General features: G+C 44.3%; 1 long non-coding RNA gene across 1 annotated transcript in view; it reads right to left on the bottom strand.

The window, feature by feature from the left end:
• Positions 1-8,014: 8,014 nt before the first annotated feature.
• LOC147030289 (uncharacterized) overlaps positions 8,015-19,834 on the bottom strand; it is a 26,814-nt gene continuing 14,994 nt past the window's right edge. The window contains exon 2 of the long non-coding RNA XR_015056295.1: positions 8,015-8,062. This is a non-coding gene — a long non-coding RNA (uncharacterized LOC147030289). The remainder of the gene's footprint in view (positions 8,063-19,834) is intronic.

Below are 19,834 nucleotides of genomic sequence, written 5' to 3'. Positions count from 1 at the left end.
CATGGCTACGGCTTGTCGAATTGCTACGGCCAACCTAGAAATGAATAAAGTTATAACTCCGCGCTTTAATTCCACGGAGACCCCTACGGCCTGTAAAAGATAGCCATACGGCGTAGGGCCACCCTGAGGCCACCTCAGAAACTCTGCGGCCACCGCACGTTTCTGTCAATTCAGGGGGGGGGGGGGTACGGCCGCCGTATCCTCGCCGTAGAGCAAATGTGACTCATGCTTTAGTTATGGTGGAAGAGATAAATTAGGTCTTCAGGTAACTACTTGTAAAGAAGAGAAACAGGTGCTGGAAATTTTGGATATTGTCGGAATCGATTACAGAATGGGCGAGGAAATGTCAGAGGTGATTTTAATGGAGGCCATTGTAATGGGAATGGGAAGAAACAATGGTGATAAATATTACTTTCTCCACTGGGACATTCTGCTGTCGGTGAGTCATGAAAAAGATATCGGAAAGATTGTCCACAAAACAAACAGTACTTCGAGTGTTGGATTAAGTCTCTTTAAGCCTCAACTCGAGTAGAATAAGGTGGAGCAAGATACACCTGGCAAAAAAAGATGGGTCACCTCCCACACCCCGTATAATCTCCTTGGTCCTGGTTACATGTTCAGTATACTGGACGTCTGCACCATAGAGCTATTTGCAGGTCAGTCTAACAGACAATTATTTCAAATGAGAAATGTTCATTATACAGAACAAAAGGAGATAAGAGGATGAATTTGATGAGTTAAGCCTGGTGTCGGCCAAACAGTTAAGGTAGCTGGCTTAAGATCTTAGGGTCTTGAGTTTGAGCCCTTTCCGTTAAATTAACACCAGGCGTGGTTGTCTCAGCCTGTCATCCTGCCGAGGTTGGTGAAATGATTATCTGTGCACTGGTAATACAGGCACTGCATCAGCGGTACAGCTGCGCCCCCAGAAAATGATGCAACCAGCAGTCAGTCATAGGCTGCACATGATAGCTATGCCTTTCTCTATGGTCTCATATGGTACAATCCTTTTCTTTCTATTGAACTGGCATCTGTTGATCAAATTGCTACCCTTGAGAATGCAACTGTCGAGGTCCTAGACTCTAGGACTTGGAAAAGCGATCTGCAATATCAGGTGCTCTGGGTAAGAGAAAAGACGTCAGCCAATCTGACCAAATGGCAGATGAGGAGGTCCTTATTTCTTAAGTAGTCAAGGGTGGCAGTGCTCGGCTGTTAGATGTATCCAGAAGTCCACTCGGGGATGAACAGGCAGTTCATTTATCCAACAAATCCATCATAGTCGTGGTAAATTAATCTGTGGAATCTCATGATCTGCTCATGTTGACAGTGATTGAAACCTCTATGGAGAAACCAGTAGATCTCGATGCACCAGTATCACCTGAAGTGAATGTTCAACACCTATTGCAGATTGTTATTTCCATGGTGGCTGCTTTGCAAGGGAGAATCACCCCTGGGGCTTTGACTGAACCTGCAGAGTCCTTTCCTGTTGGGACAGGTATGAAAATGGTGCCTGAGAATGTGACTGTCCAGGACTGAGCAAAGCAACAAATCAGGAATGAAACCGCCTGCATTGACTGAGGTCTTGAGTGATGCCTCTGTGTCCACAGTGCACTCAATATGTGAAGTTGATATTAGCACACTACCCCTGGAGCACATCGAATGGATGAGCTGCACGTTCATACTAATGTGGTGTCATTGATACCTGTAGCTGTGCCTCGTCACAGAGCTATGGCCAAATCCTTAATGCCAGGGGAGTGTTTTTCTCTGATTCCACGATATAGTTCTGGGTCTGCTTTTAGTGATGACAAGGTGGGAATATGTATTGACAACTTTACACATTTTATTTGGGAGGTGGGTGGGTATTTGGGGGGGGGGGTTAAGAACACAATGGTTCAGAGTTGACATAGTGTGAGGACATGCCAAAGGATGGAGACCACGAGCCTCTAGTCTAGATCGTGAAAATGGGGAGGGCATTGGTGATTGGGACGGGGATCAGTGATAAGTACGAAGTCAGAACTGCCTTCTGGGCAATATTCTTGTATTTTTTGCCCGTAATATCTAAGAGTTTCTGGACAAGAATTTCAGCAGTCAGAAGAATGTTGAGGCTGCTCTCCAGTGGTGGGGTCATTAGAACTTGTTTGTGCATTCCTTATATGTACTGAGAAGAGAGTCAAAGAAGAAAGACTTCAGGATCCGCTGAATGAGGCTGGAGGATTCTTTAATAGCTGTTGACTTATGGGTCTTAGCATGGCTTGCCTAAGGCTGTTATTACCGAGGGGAATTGCATATGAAATCCCTATCATCCCTGGTCAGTATCATGCCTTGCCTCGGATAACTGAATGTTAATGGGTGCAAAGATGCATTCCGTGTGCATCAGGTCTTGGCCTTGTTGAAAGAAAAAGTTAGGATAGTTATTCTCCAGGAAACCCCCACAAGCCAGAAGCCAGAAGGCTGCTTGCCACTGTGGATGCTGTGCATGTCAGCACAGTTCCTCATTTCAGTTAATGGCTCCTTGCTGCACGCTTTCCTTTTGAAAAAGAAATAAGGGTATCCCATGTCTGGTCAACTTTACTCCCTATGCATTGAACCTTTCCTCTGTTTGCTGAGTCAAAGGTTAAGTGGCATTGTGCTGCTGCACAATAATGCTCCTTTCTCTTCTCTCTCCCTAGGTGGATGGTGGATGATGTTTTAGTGGTGGTGAGGAGTCCAAGAGATATGCTAACAGTTTACGACTGTCAGCGGGTCTACTCAGCGGCACCTTCTGCTGTGATCATTTGGTGGAAGAGCTCTGGGGTCCTGGTTGGTGCGATGCAGATTGAGTAATTGCCCATGCAGTTTCAGAAATCGACATAAAATCATCAACTTAAATATTTGGAGGTTTATCTGTTTTTCTCTTTCACAAGAAAACTGGAGGATGGAATGTTGGTGAAGTTGAGAGATTAGGGTGAGCTACTGAAAGACCTCTCTTCTCTCTTCTCTCTCTCTGGAAGAGCACTTTTGATCAAGCAGTTTATCATTCCCAAGCTGTTGTTCAAGCTTTCCTGTGTAAATATTCTGGAACAGTTTATGGCTAAGCTGCCAAGGAAGCTGTTAGATTGCTTTTGGAATGGTAATTGCTGGAAGTCCGTGGTTCTTCTGATCTTGTCTCTTGCGGAGGGAGGACAGGAGTTTCCCTGCCTTCGTAGCCATATTTATACATTCAGGGTACAGACGAGCCAAACTTATCATGATGCAAAGCCAACATCACAATGGTGCACACTGGCTTCAAATTTTTCAGGCAAGTGCTTAGTTTGAGGTACAAAAGGCAGGTTTTCCTTATCGCCTCTGTTCATGACATGTTGTCTTGATTTTATCAGAAAGTGCTGAAGGTTTGGAAAGCAATGACACAGAGAGAGCAAATGGTCCCCTGTTAAAAAAAAAAACTTTTGCAAGAGCCACTTGTTTGAACCCCATTTTATATGCTTCAATGTTAGCTTCTTTCTCGATAAGGGAAAAAATTGGTTTCAGAAGGAGTAGCAATCTCTAGGATGATGGGAAGAGATGGCTTCTCCGACTTGAGGAGGTTGCAACAAAGTTTTTGAGTGACACTAAACAGACAGTGACACGAAACAAACAATTATTCCAATCTCACCTTGTGGAGTCGGCTGCAGAACTCGTTTGCTGCTAAGACTTTCATGAACCAAGACTTTCATGAACCAACCAAGACTTTCATGAACTGGCTCGATCTGACGTTCGACTGAAGGTGGTTTCACCAAGAAGTTGTAATTTATTCACAGTGCCAGTGGTAACTCACCTACTATTGCTTAAAAGCCATGGGAACTTAATGCCCACCAGCTCATGTTGGCATGAGGGACACCCGCCTTAACGTTCGATGCAATTCCTTCCTGTGAAATATCAATCTGACAGTTTACAATCGGGTCAGGAATGAAACCCAGACAAGACAGCTTAAAAGGTAAGTACCCTCTCTCTGCAGCATCCTGTCGGACATGACATAACATTGTTAACCTTTACTACTACATTACAGGTTAAAACGACCCAAACCAGTGATTTGCTGCATGTCGCAAGCCACAAGAGACTGTCGGAAAATACCAAATGATGTCACAATTCAGTTAATTGACGATCACTTAAATCCCAGCAAGAGTGCTCCAGATGAGATTTCCACTTGAAGGTTGGACTCAGGAGACTATAATTAAAGAGGCAGTGTAGTCGTACCGTCCATACTTCTGCATTTTTACAGCGATGGACGATGTCACATCACAGGACATCTCCCCCCACCGCTCTCTTCATCAGATCGGGAGATTAAAGATATAATGGAATGAATGTGGTAAAACAGCTCATTAGCGGTGACCTTTTGTACAGCTTGTTCCCCAGGAATATTACATGCATTTAATTGAAAATGAAAAGATAATCATTGAATCATCTATAAACATCATGACAATGAGAATATACATTCCAAATGTTCTCAGAACAAGACACTCACAAGTCACAACACTCCAAGAAACACCAACGTTTATTTAATGACTGGCAGGTGTACACCCATCAAAGATGAGTAGATGGATGCAACGCCATTTTATTGGATGGGGGCTCATACAACAACAACAACAACAACAACAACAACAACAACAACAACGACGACGACGACGAGAGATCATAGAACACCCTTACCTCGTGCAGTCTTGAGAAAAAAAAAGACATGGGTGGAGTCTGCGAGCAGCAAATTTGATTGGTGAAGATGATGTAAAATGCCCTAATATTTTGTCCAAGTACTAAACGAAAGGTTTTTGAAACTGCTGAAAAGGTGATGTGTGTTCTACAGTGTTCACATATATGATTCAATTGAAATAAAATAAAGATTTTAAAAGGTTGGAGAAAAAAAAGGTTTTATCAGAAGTTTACCGCTGTTGATGCACCGTCTTTTATACCACCTTATCTAACACACCACATTCGTTATTCGTGCCTTTTGTTTGTATCCATTATGACGCCCTTCAAAACAGTAAGTTTCCTGTTTGGAATGGTTTTCAATTTTGTTTGACTGCCAGACAGACAGAGTAAAGAAAGTATCTCTCTCCTCTCTGCAGATGTGTAATCGGGCCAAATTCAGAGCCAAAGTCCTGCTGAACTGCAGGTTTGTTTTCCGATTCGTGTTCGAACTGTAACATCCAATTTAAATAATTAAAAATTGTTCCTCAATCATAAAACTTGCGTTTGTCGACATACAGACAGACAGATAGACAGGCAGACAAAGTGCGTGCATGCAGGGTAACAACAACATTGTGACTGTTAGGCTGGAAGCATCGTATGTCCACCTACCGGAATGTTGTGATGTCATCCAGCACAGCCAACACTTTGAGAAAAGATTACTTTTGAATATGTCTTCCTGAATATGAAGTTAGAAGGAAGTTTGGACGTTGTAAGTTAATTTAGAAGACCATTAATCATGCCTATGAGGTTTGGTATGATAAGTAAATCTAATTTGTAGTAAATATTTTTTTCTTACTAATCATAGCTACCGGTACCCCATGTTTCTTGGACTATTGAGAGTATCTTGTTCTGAGGATTTCTTTAACAGGCCAAACACATGCCACAAGCACGATAATTAAGGCTGTGTGTGTGAGTGAGGGACAGATGGAGGTTCCCGGATTACACCAATGATGACAGGGGCAATATCAGAATGATGACATCTGAAAATGTGATTTATTTCACGAATTGCTAAGTTACGCTCGCCAATCTTTCATCATGACGCGCTCAGTGTTTGCATTGATCATGAACTATTGATTTGACGGTTCGCTCTGAAACAAAGATGTCACGTTCAATGACGTCACTGTGATGTTACCTATATTTTCAAACCCATTAAGTTTCAGTCAACAACTTTATAAACTTTACTTTCCACGTGAGGAGCTCAGTGGGGGAGTGGAGGTGGTTGAGTGGGTAAAGACTCGTTGTGTTGCCCTCATAGGTGTGCGTTTCATTCCCATCAGCTGCTCAGGTGGAAATTTGCACCCTCTCTGATACAGTGGTGACCTGTCCAGAAATGGTTTATAGCCACAGAAACATTCACCACTTGGCATGGGCTACCACTCTCTGACCATCACCACCACATTCAATCGACTAAAAGTACAACGTTGTACTTTTAGTCGATCTTCCTGGTTATTACCAATCCACTTCATCAAATGATACATAACTACCCATCATTTCAATTAACTAATAAATTCGCAACGTATTAAATTATGCACTAATTATCATGATAGCATGTCATCCTAGTAACACGTACTATCATTATTAAATGTAAATTTTATCTCATAAATTTAATTTCGAAAACCTCGAGAGTCATTATTAACACAGAGGTGGTCACTGAGCCCTTATTTAGGCTTGATGTATCGTCTAAAGGTCACGTCATGGCTCATAAGCCTGGATTCCCATTATTAATGGCAACCCCAAAGAATAATGGGGATGAAATGCACAAGAATGTGCACAGAACGAAATTCATACACTGCGGACTGCGAAGTCATACGAGATGAAGATGATTATATAATTAATTATGATGCGAGATCAAATTGCGTTAACGACGTGTAGATATTACTTAGATTGGAAGTAAACAAACGGATGAAGTTATATGGAGAGGAGGGTCCAAAGTCAAAAGTCCAACAATTAGAGTGATAATTGGCCAGGCTAGAAAGACTGCTGCTTATTGTCAGGGCAATGGCTTATCGTCTTGATTCTGAATCCTCCATGAAGACATTTCTCTGCGCGGATTCAATCTTTGTGCCACAGGGCAGTGAACTGATCACAGAATTTTTTCAGAATAAGCAACAATGAGGCAACTTAACACAAAAATCCATTAAAAATTCTCCTTGTCAGAGTTTATGGAGTACAAGCCTCGAAGATGACCTGTGTGGGTGTTATCGTCGTTATTGTCTTCATTGTCATTTTTCTTTTAAAGATTATCTTCGTCTCATTGAGGAGCATGTACATAAGTCGAATGCAGCAAAGAGATTCGTCATCATCAGCGTGCTTTCATATTAATTGCAAGGAAATCGGTGGACAACAGACAAATCAACAGAGCATATGGCGGTTGAACCTGGGATTTCAGCATCACGAGTCATCAACTCAGGAGGAGGACACCATGTTTTGACAAAACTCGGCAGAAACTTTCCTTATGATGAGGGTTGTTCGAGCAATCCCCACACCCACAAATTAAATTGGTCATTGTGGGGTCTAAAAAGTCCAAGGACCATCTTTTCCAGCATTATTCGAATGCCAAGCAAGGATTTCGATCATCAATGGTCTTGGAACTTCTTCCAACATGGAACAGATTCGATACTTTTAACATAAGTGGTTATTATTGGAAGCCATGGCGTTTTAGGACACCATTGTCAATTCTAAGTCGGAAAAAAATCCACCCAGAGGAGGAACAGGCTGGAGGCAGCAAATGGGAGGAGGAAGTTTATAAAAGGAATAAAGGCATTCTCAACAGACTGGGGGCAAAGTTGGGTGATGAGAATTTCCTGCTTGGTGGAAGGGCAACATGATTTACGTCTGGCTCGAGGCTTTCAAGCCCCCTGAGTGCTACCACTGAAAGACAAAACCAATTTGAAGGCCAGAAAAATTATAGGAAGCTCTTCCTGCATCCACACAGACACTGAAGGCTAAGGGAATGGATAAGCCAGATTTCCAGAAAAGTTATTGTCCCACAAATGCAATCACTGGGAATTTTGATCCTGTACAAGTTTCGTGCTTGTGGGAATGCTGTTGACTACGTCAACAGCTCTTATGGTAAAATTAAAACTCACGGAAAAGTTCTCCCAACATGGAACAGATTCGATACTTTTAACAAAAGACAATTCATTCTTTAATGCCAGTTTTTATTCCTTTTCTTCTTAAAAATATTTACTCGACTTGGACTCCTACTGCTGTGTAGTGTGGACTCCTGCTGTCTTTCCGGCCTCAACAGTTTTAACAGAATGCAAATGAACAAAAGACAAATAGTTTGTCGTTCTATGAAGGGACAATATCCAGATGATGTCCTCACAGTGTACTCGTGTACACCTCTGTGTAATGGATGCTCCTAAGGGAGTGGTGAAAAAGAAAGATTCACGAGTTACATTTTTACTCACCACCTTTTACAAACACATGTCACTTTAACCGCATGGTCATAAACAAGAAAACTCTTGATGTTAACAAAGGGGGAGTATGTAAACTCAAAAACGATCGAAGCACCGGTCTTGGACAGGTTCCTGTCACCAGTCTTCATCGGCATAACTAGTTTAGCTTAAAATGCAGAACGTTACCAGGAAGGTGAAAACTTCAATTAACTGGCTCAGACTTTGCAATGTCTCCCAGAACTCCTCCAGATGCTTATTTATGTCTGTGTAAGGATACCTAATTAAATATCACAAACACACACACACAGACACACCATTTTTCCATACGTCTGTTTCTTACAAATCGAATCATTCATTTAACAGTAATTGCCATTCCTTAAGCATGAAACTCGTAATAGGCGTCCACAACCATCCTTGACCATGTTGTGGAATGTCGGCTGAGGCTCTTGTGTGAATTAGATGAAAAAGGACTCCACTGAAAGTTCCGGCCAACACACCGTTCAGGATAATATTTTATTGCTCATTCTCTTCTACGTTGTCTACTGTGCCACACCGGCAGCAATTGTGCCACACCGCTGACACGCTGCGTATGACAGAGATGAGAGAGATGATGCAAGCCTAATTTTCTCGATCTTGAGCCGAGAAAAGCTTTCAAACAAACAGAGCCAAGCTCGTGTTTCTTCCCCGTAAATAGTTTTCCCAGGAATTCCTGAAAAATTGTGGGAATTTGATTTGGGATTCCTGCCTTTTCCTGTTTTTGTCAGTTCAGGCTCAGAAAATTTGTGCTCGAACCATCTCCAATAGCAAGTGTAGATGTGCTTGTTCATGTGCAGTGTGCTCTGTATACCTCTTTTCACAGCACCAAGGGAAAACTCATCAACTTGTATTTTATGCCCTTCAAAGCCAACCCACAACCAAGTTGACCAAATAATTAATATGTATTATAGTAAAAGCTAGCTTCATACAAAGTTACATGACGATTGGATGAAAAATGTGGCTAACATTCCAAAAAGTCTGTTTTCTGTAGGCATGGATTGCAGGGTGTTTCACATATCAGGAATGAAGGGCCTCAAAACTTTGCTTTCCTTGGCCTCGGCTTGAATTAGCATCGGGCTGACAGGATGGCCCAGACATATGAACACTCGCATCGAAGCCATCTAGCCTGGGTCCGAATCATGATGCAGCCATAAACTGTCATCCCGGTGTTTCACAGGCAAGGTGATTCTTCAACATGTGTGCCATCCCTCGGGTGGATGTTAAACTGATGTCCCATCTGCCAGCATTCGTTGGTGGACGTTAAAGATCCCACAGTGTCCTTCGCGAAGAGTAGGCGAGCTATCACCAGCACCATGGCCAAATACAAAATTCCTGCCCTGACCAGGAGAGAGCATTGCATCAGTGGCACAGCCACACCCTCAGCCAATGATGCTACCCTGCAGCCTTGTGCTGCATACAAACGAAGTAGATATTAACATTTAAAGGATGTTGTGAATTATCCTAATTCTACAACACCCAAAACTTAACTTTATTACCTCCACTACTGAAGGTGAAAAAGGTTATGTTTTCACCCCTTTCTGTCTGTTTGTTTGTGTACAGGATATCTCAAAAAGTTGTTGACAGATTCGGATGAAATTTTGTGGACAGGTTCGGTGTGGGACAAGGACGAACTGATTAGATTTTGGTGAAGATCCCAATCCGGATCCGACTACTAGAATTTTTAAGTGATTCTTCACCATTGAGAGATCGGGCGATACCGATATATAGCACGATATCTCAAAAAGTTGTGGACAGATTCATATGAAATTTTGTGGACAGGTTGGGTGTGTGACAAGGATGAACTCAAGGACGGTGGAGGTATGCGCTCTACCGAGTGCCCTTCTAGTTTCAATTGCAAACCTCAAAATGGTTGCTAATCTGAAGTCAGAATTTCAGAAACCTGTAAGTAACCGATTGTCTGACTTTCATGATCATTAGCTGAGCTCCATTCTTCATCGAGGTTTTGACCCTTTCTGCCAAGAACATCTGTAAATGGTAGGTCCACAACGGTGGCTGTGGGTTCAGATCCGTGATCAAAGCCATCCCCATACAGTAAGTCAATACAATCTCACTTTCTCAGTCTTTACTCAAAGCTTATAGAATGTAACTTGTGGCTTTAAAGCATGCACACACACACACACACACACACACACACACACACACACACACACACACACACACACACACACACACACACACACACACACACACACACACACACACACACACTCAACCCCCTTGAAGGAAATCAACAATATGAGCTCAGCGGTTGTGAGCTCATTCAAGAAAACGTAACAACAAAGCAATTCCATAAGAACAAACCAGCCCCTACAGACAGAGACCAAGCACCACCATGGAAACAGAGATGAGGCAGAGACAGCCAGACAGAGAGAGAGCAACTGAGAAAGGAAATGGGACAATTACAAGAATCCACAAGAGGAAACCGAAGCTCAAAGCTACCAAAGAGAATTCAAAAAAAACCAAACAAATATAAAATTGAAGACAACGGCCTCCAGGTAATGGTTGCTGAAAACCAAGTAAAAATAGAAATGATGACAAGGATAACTAAGACAAGGTCAACAATGGGAGAAAGCAAAACCAGATGTTTGAAAACAACCCAAAAACTTTCTGCTGTGAACTTGGGAAACAAAAGCAAAACATATATCAAACCCTTTTGAAAAAGATAAACTTAAATATTTCTTGAAAGGATTTATAAATACCCCAAATAACATAATAATGAGGTGAAATTAATCCAAAACTTGGAAAAGAAAGACAACATCGAGAGGAATTGCCCCCAGTGATTATTGATAGAAAAACAAACAAACAACAAACAACTTGAAAAAAAAGCCAAACTTTAAAAGTTTTGGTCCGGATAGAATTCCCAACTTCCAGCTAAAGCAACTATATGCTCTCTATAATCTCTACGCTTGAGCATTCAACAAACTTATCCAAGAGGAAAAGGTAATGGATGAGTGGCTCACAGAAGGTAACGCCTTCCTCATCCCAAAATCTGGAGAAACCCAACTACCCCTCAAATACCGACCAATAACTTGCTTGCAGACAACATACAAACTTCTGATGGGACTCATCAGAGAAATGATGTACCATCACGTAACGCAACTTGGAGGCATAAAGGCAGAACAGAAGGGATGTAAAAAGAGGATGCTATTGAACAATCGAGTTTGAGACGAGAAAAGCTTTCAAACAAACAGAGCCAAGCTCGTGTTTCTTTACGATTGTGGACGGTGTTGAGTGTGGACTACTAAACAAGTCCACACTCAAAAACTGTAAAATGAGAAGAATGAAATTGTCCACAGCTTGGATAGACTATATAAAAAGAGAAGCTTTTGATGGTGTTCCACATTCATGGATGATAAAATGTATGCAAGTGAGCAAAGTCAACCCCAAAACAATGAAATGGATTGAGAAAACAATGGAGCTCTGGAATACCACATTGATACTGCAGCATTCGGAAGGAAAGATAAAAAATACAAGAGTGAAGATACGATGCAGGGATTTCCAGGGTGATAGCCTCCCCCCCCCCCCACTGCCCTCCCCCACTCCTGTTTTACCTGACTCTGGACCCACTTAGTAACCTCATTAATGAGCAAGAAGACGGATATATCCAATAAAAGAATGTCTCAAGAAATAAGAAAGGTGACACATCTACTGTATACAGATGATTTAAAACTGTTCGCACCAAACGACGAAAAATTGGAAGAACAATCTCTCTCTCTATCGAGTGCAGCCTGTGGCTGCTGGTTGCATCATTGGTTGGGACGTGGCTATACCACTGATGCAGTGTCCCCCTTACTAGTACACTGGTGCTCATTTTGCCGACCTCGGAAGGATGACAGGCTGAGTCAACCCCCTGGTGTATTTTAATTCAGTGGCCAACAGGGCTTGAACTCAGGACCCTAGGATCCCAAGCTGCCACCCTAACCACTAAGCCAACACCAGGCTTAGTGGAAGAAACAATAGAAATGAGAGAAAGTACTCTGAAGACATTCAAATGGAATTTGGCCGAGATAAGTGTGCCAAGTGCACATTCGTACGAGGGAAACTAACAAAATGGACAATATAAATATCGACCTAAATACAACAATAGAGGATCTCTAAAATGAAGCATCATGCAAATACCTCGGCGTAGAAGAGGGCCACCAAATATCTCAAACACAAATGCGCAAAACAATTACCAAAGAATACTTATGTGGAATGAGGCCGATCTTGAAATCATACCTCACCCCGAGAAACATAATCAAAGCCATAAACCAACAAGCAATACAAGTGTTCCAATATAGTTGTGGAATAATAGACTTGCCAGAAGCGGAAATCAACAAACGAGATAACAAAACAAAGAAACTCCTGACTCTCCACAAAATGTTCGACAAAGATCAATGCATCCTGAGAATGTACCTGCCAAAGTGAGGAGGAGGTCGCGGCCTGATGGAGCTTAACCAAGTCCACAGAGTGACAACAGTAGGATTGGCTGAATATGTGAAAAGTTCAACAGACAACCGAATCCAATTTGTGTGCAAGCACGAAGAGAGCAAGCCTGAGAAGGTATCTATAACCCACCTTGCAAAGATTTTCCAAAACGCAGGGGTGAATAGGTGTCGTACAGGAAACCAAAACAGCAACAAATACCACCCCATCGATTGGAGAAAAGACAAAAGAAAAATATCAAGTGAAATATTAACAGATATACACCAACAACTGGGAGAATGACAAAAGAGCAGGAAGGTATATTTTATACATATACATATATTGTACAAATTTGGTGGAGATAAAGAAGCCTCATTGGAATGGTGAAGAAGAGGTCAACTCAACTGGGATGGACAATGAATCTTAATAAATGCCAAGACCAAGGAGACTATATCAATGGGTTGAAGAAAATGACAGGACAGAGTCAGTCGGCCAAGTGTAAATTATTTAAGAGAGAAACAGAAAGCACGAGTCACCTCCTATCAGGATGTAAAAAAAAAAACAACTCATGTCAGCACATCTGTACACATAAAGGCACAACAAGGTTTGTGAAGTAATCCATTGGCACGTCTGCAAAAAATTCAATATCCCAGTTTCAGAAAACTCGTGGAAACCTGAACCAAAAGCAATAATTGAAAACAAGGATATAATGCTCATGTCCGACCTGATGATTCCATCGAGGGTGAACACAGAGAACAAAGCATTATGACTAGACGTCGTACTTGGATACAAAAAGGAAAAGAAGGCATTGCTAATTTAGGTTTCGTTACCCAACAATTTTGGCCTAAACAACATAGAAAACAAGAAAATGACAAATACCAGAATCTAAAAAATGAATTGAAAAGATCTTGGATGGAGAAGAGTGCTGCAATAGTACCACTGATAATTGGAGCAACGGGAATGATGAAGAAGAACCTTAAAAAGATCTTTAAAACCATTCCTGGGAACATTACTACAAATGAACCACAGCTGGAAGTTGTCCAGGGCTCAGTAATGATCCTGAAAAGAGCCCTCAGAACAAAACTTTGAGAACAAGAAAACTTCACAGCTTGGTCCATGAATCATGATCCCTTAACAAAATGGAGGTGGAAAGTTTGAGACCTCGGAGGATGCCGTTCCACCTTCTGAAACTGGGATATGGAGATACCTGTGGTGTACTGGATAGAAGATGCTTAGCAGGCAGACACGAGCGGAGGAACAGTCGAGCCGGGCTGTGTTGCACAAGCGCGAGCGCGGGCGTACTTTGCCCGCGGCTCCCCTTTATTACGTATTCAGCACACGCACAAGCCGGGCGACTACAGCATCCCTACAACGCCTCAGGCGGCGCGCACACCTTATATCCCTTGCAGACCCGATGACCACGACGACCCCTCCTCCCATCATCATGCCCTGCCCTGCATGCCCGCAGGCTACACCACACTCCTCCCTCCTAAAACTATGATTATTAAATGATCACCATCATAATAAGCATAAACAGCACGAAGGACTACGGTATAATAGTAGACAAGGCACAAAAAATGAAACCAGCGAAGTATAACAGCACATCACATCATATAATGCGTGAAAGCGAGCTAATGGAGCTGCCACGGCCAGGTTCCGAAGACGGAGGTGCACACAGCACCTCCCAAACTCTGGCCGCGTTACCGATATGAAGCAGCAAGGCGAAAAGCACAGCAGCCCTACACAGCGGAAACGCCCCCAGGCGGCTCATGCTGACATGGCCCTCGGCGAGGCCGCGGCGATCTCCCGAGCAAACCTCCCCCGGCACCATCAAACGCCTCCGGCCCACTTCCCCCAGGCAGACCTGACGCAGATAAACATTCCGAGGCCGGAAGCCCGCTGTCTGGAAGCCGTGGCGCCAGCGCCAGACTCGATTGACCTTGGATGGGGGCGCTGAACAGCGCCGCTGGCTGGACGCACCCAATGCTCCATAACAACCCACGCACCACAATCAGTTGAGATGCCAACGCCCGTCTAAACGGCCTTGAGCGAACACAGAGAGCTGCGCCCGCAACCAGAGGTGGGGGTAACGCCGACCAGCGCACCAGTCCTGGCTCCGAGTCGATCTCCGAGACCCACATGGCAGTTAGACGGTAGCAATTCCATTTAAACCACACTTCAACCATAGGCTCGTTATAAATCACTACGAACATCATTTGAACCATTGCAAACTCATTTTTCCGTACAGCGCGTTCTTTCAACCAAATCCCCGCACATGACAAAGCAACTACCCGCGGCCCGGGGCAATGGAAGGCCAACCCAACCTTTTTATTTGCCACCACCGCTCCCAAAGCCACCACATCACATTGATCATAATACAAATCCCATCGATTGATCTCCACCAAACCCACTCTCACACGGGAACTGCTGGCATTTATTTCAACAACGTTAAACTGCATCACTAGAGCAAGGAAAAACAAATATGCAATGAACAGCAACCCACAACCCACATCACGAGTCCGTCTCTTGGTTGTCGACTCGATGTTGTGACTCGCGACTTCCTTTAACGCCACGGGCTCACCGCAACCTGTTGAAGCTGCCCGAACAACACCGGCGCGCATTGCCTCACGAACGCTGCCGAAGCGCGGGAACTCATCGCGAGAGCTGATACGGCTCTCGCCGCTCCCGAACCGTACATCACCGCCGCAGGCAGCAACGAACGGCCGCTCCCGTTGCATCGACACGGCTCCCGCCGCCAGAACCTCGCCCTCGGTACTCGACGAAGGCATCGAAGAGAGCACCGGCACACCTGGAGGTACGAACCGGAGATCCAGCCCGAGGTGCGCCAGCCAGTCCCGACCCAAAAGGGCGGGCCCCTCCCCTCGCACCACGAACACCGAGAGCCGGGCGCGTCGACCTCAGTAGCGCACTGAGACGTCGGCCCTCGCAAGCGGTGCAATCACTTCACCGGTGTACGTGTACAGCGACAAGGCCGTCTTGACCAGGCGAACACCGCGAAGACCACGAGCCGCCTGCTCACCCATGACCGACACCGCAGCCCCGGTGTCCACGCAAAACACGGTCGGCTCGCCATTCACTTCGACCTCCAGCGTGAACGGCGTCGTCATCTCCGAACCAACAGAAAACAGACTCAACCGTGGTTGCATCTCCTGCTCCGGCCCGCCGGCATCGCCATGCCCCGGCTGCAGGCCGATCTCCAGGTCACTGGGGTCCTCCCGCACCTCGTCATCCAAGACCCCAACGGAGGCCCCCGCCATCCGACACACACGCTTCAAATGTCCCACCTTGTGACAATGCAAACACACGGTGTTCTTATACGGGCACATTCGTCGCAGGTGCGGACCCCCACACCCCCAGCACCCCTGGAAATCCACTTCGCTCCCGGTGCGACCGTGCTGCGGTGCGCGCCCTCGTCCCGCACCGCCAGACGCGCGTGCAACCTGTGGCACTTGAGTCATCGCGCGGACTCCGGGCTGCGCGACCTGCGGCACCTGCGCGGTCACCGCGTGGACCTCGGGATCAGCCGACATGCCCCAGCTGGAGCTACTCATTACGTCCTGGCCAGCGATGGTGCGGACATCCGTGAGTGTCTGCTCGACAGACGAAGCAGTCCCGACCGCCGAGTCGAATGTGATGTCGGTCAACCGCAGGATGGCTGCTACCATCTTTGCATCTCGCAGACCAGAAATAAAACGATCTCTGAGCCGTGCCGGACGCTCCTCTGTTGTGAACTTGCAAGGCACAGCCAAATGCTTCACCCGTGCTACGAAGTCTGCAACGCACTCCTCGCCACCCTTTGCGAGGTGATCGAACTGGAACCGCGCGAGATGCAACGACTTCTCTGGCGCCAAGTGGGTCTTCATTTTCGCCACGATGTCCTGAAATGATAGCCCATCATCACTGGGCTTATTTGGAGCCACCAAATCACTCAGCAGCCGGTAGTGCTCCGTTGATAGCGAGGCGAGCAAGATCGCCTTGCGTTTCTCTTCATCATCTACATCATTCGCGCGGAAGTAGCAACCCAACTGTTCAGAAAACAACTAGAATTCATCTCCCCCGAAAACGGGTACGCGCCCGTGCGCCGTGCCCCAACCTTCTACCATGCTCGTGCTGGCGAGACCCTTGGCTCCGTAGCCTGGAACCGCACGGGTTATTTGCCGCCCTGCACACGCCGATCCGAAGATCCTCGTCAGCCAACTGTGGTGTACTGGATAGAAGATGCTTAGCAGGCAGACACGAGCAGAGAAACAGTCGAGCCGGGCTGTGTTACACAAGCGCGAGCGCGGGCGTACTTTGCCCGCGGCTCCCCTTTATTACGTATTCAGCACACGCACAAGCCGGGCGACTACAGCATCACTACAACGCCTCAGGCGGCGCGCACACCTTATATCCCTTGCAGACCCGATGACCACGACGACCCCTCCTCCCATCATCATGCCCCGCCCTGCATGCCCGCAGGCTACACCACAATACCAACCAACAGCAACAACACACACACCTTTTTATGAAGGTGATTCCAGAGAGAGATTTGCTGTTTTGGTTTTTTTTAATAGCTCGAAGTTCATGCAACTTATGATCTAGTTATGTAAACACATTATGCATATTACCTGCTGCATGGCTTTCATGCAGAAATGCTGCGAGTTGTGCCATTGTGTATAAGAAAAAAAATGTTGCCCATGATGCAAGTGCCCTCCCGATAGGAACAATGAAAATATGTAATTATCTACTGGAGAGAGGTTGTATTTGTGTAAATTTGCAGCAATCTTTCAGCTTTGTGAAAGGTGTTTGGTCGAGTGAATGGATGTGTGCAGAAGGCAAAAAGTTTTTCCTCTGAAAATGTTTTTTTTTTTCCTTTTCAGAGCCAGTAATGCGACTTAGAATTGAACTGAAATTGGGAAACTTTTCAATGATCCCTTGGAAGGGTGCGTGACACGTGACTAGAAATAACCTATAGATGGACAAGCTTTGCCGAGTTTATCTTGAATCATGGTCAGGGTGGAAACTTTTGACATGAAGTATTGGACTGAAATTCAATTCCAATTTGATCTGTGGGACATCCCCCACCCCAAACCCACAATACCCCAACTCCCTCATATTGTTCTTCAGAATAGCAATTAAGAATTTGCTGATCGTAACAGAATACAATGGCCCATTATTTTTGAAAAGTAGGTTTAGTGGTGGCACCCTATCACAAAAAGATGGCGAAGGACAGGTATGTGGTTTAAAGCTGGTTGACAGTATGAAGGATTTTAAAACTTTAAGGTGCTGGGTTACCTGCAACCACACCTGCAGTCTGCAGATATGGATTGAGTGAATGACCATGAAAAGAAGAACATTCGAATCCGAGGAAGAAATATTGATGTAACCATAAGGGCACTCGGTAGAGCACATACCTCCACCACATAATGCCTGATTCATGAGAACATATTGGGCCCAAAACATTTTTGAGATATCATGCTACATATCGTTTTTGGCCCTATCTCTCAATGATGAAGAATAACTTAAAAAAATGATCAGATCCGGATTCGGAATTGGATCTTCACCAATATTGAAGTAATTCTTCCTTCTCACACACTCAACGTGTCCACAAAGTTTCATCCAAATCGGTACAACAACTTTTTGAGATATTGTGCTATACATCGTTTATGGCCCTGTCTCTCAATGGTGAGGAATCACTTTTAAAAATTCTAATAGTCAGATCCAGGTGCGGGTCTTCACCAAAATCTCATCAGTTTGTCCGTGTCATACACCGAACCTGTCCACAAAATTTCATCCGGATCCGTTCACAACTTTTTATCCTGTACACAAACACACAAACAAACAAATAAAAAAAACCAATGTCACCCCCAGGGTGACCAGTATCTTGCCAAAATGTGAACATGAGTGACTTATTTATTCAATTAAAGTTACTCAAAAAATAAGGGTTTCGTCGACCTTGATGCTTGACCTTTTTGTGACCTTGACCTTTGACTTTGACCTTTTTATTTTCATACGGTTAATGGTATCTCTCCAGGACTGTTGTACATGAAATATCAAGAGATTTTGATGAGAACTGAGGAAATAAAATTTTCATGAAAAATCCGTTTTTTCATCATGATGTCATCAAATGACGTCATAGTGTCAAACTTTTGACAGATCTGGAAAGCACTTATCAAGTGCTTTCATATGAGGTATTACTCGATATAGTATCTAAGATTTCAAAATTTGACCTTGGGGTCAAAAACTTTCGACCTCCAGCGCTAACCATGAAGGTCAAGGCCGATCACCACCAAAAATTAATCAGCTGAGCGCCAGACCATGAACTATATTCCCATGAAGTTTGAAGACGATCCTATCAAAATTACTCAAAAAATAAGGGTTTCATCGACTCCCCTGATTTGCGACAAAGTGACCTTGACCTTGAAAATTTTATGCGCTGAAAGGGACCTCTATAGGACTCTGATATGCGAAGTTACAAAAATTTTCAATGATAACTGTGCTCTGCAGTGATTTATACGTGATTACAGACAAACAAAAAATAAAATAAAAAAATAAAAAAAAACACAAGCTGACTAACATATCTTGCAAAAACTTCGTTTTGGCAAGATAACAAGCCGGTAGGTGGACATGGGTAGTCGACTACCCAATAGAACCTGACGCCATGGGCCCGTTCGATGGGGAATGACCTGAGGATTAAGCACAAGAAAATTCATGATTCTAGCTTCAAGGGTTAATGCTGCAGATTGTTTTTTCGTTAAAATACCCCCACATTTCGAGGTTTTTCGGCCGTTGCTAGGCAATGGAGGGGTCCATAGCAACGGTTCTTTCTCACACACAACGAGGACATAGCATGAACCTACCATACCAGTTTCATGTATAATTGTATATCTGACTCTTACTCTCATAGTGGGGCAACTTAGCTAAATATAGCATAACAATTGTGCATTTTGTGAGGAAAGCACCAAATTTGGTACACTAGTAGCCTATCATATTATGAAAAGATTTGGATATTGGGCCATCTCAAAATTTTTGATGGCAGTGGAAAATGGCTGCCACAGCCATCAGCGGCTGAATTTGAGATGGCCCAATATCCAAATCTGTTCATAATATGTTAGGCTACTAGTGTGCCAAATTTGGTGCTTTCCTCACAAAATGCACAATTGTTATGCTAAGTTGCCCCACTATCTGAGATATAACGAACTTCGTTTTTTTATTGTTTTCGACCAGGGTTCATTCAAAGTCTATCTTCTCTGACAGTTTTCATAGGATCCGGC

The sequence above is a fragment of the Eptatretus burgeri genome, chromosome 3, assembly GCF_056783735.1.
Source record: "Eptatretus burgeri isolate ZD-2024b chromosome 3, Ebu_testis_v1, whole genome shotgun sequence".
NCBI classification, from domain to species: Eukaryota; Metazoa; Chordata; class Myxini; order Myxiniformes; family Myxinidae; genus Eptatretus; species Eptatretus burgeri.
Note: the sequence above shows the minus strand (reverse complement) of the source record. Positions and strands in the feature narration are given on the sequence as shown.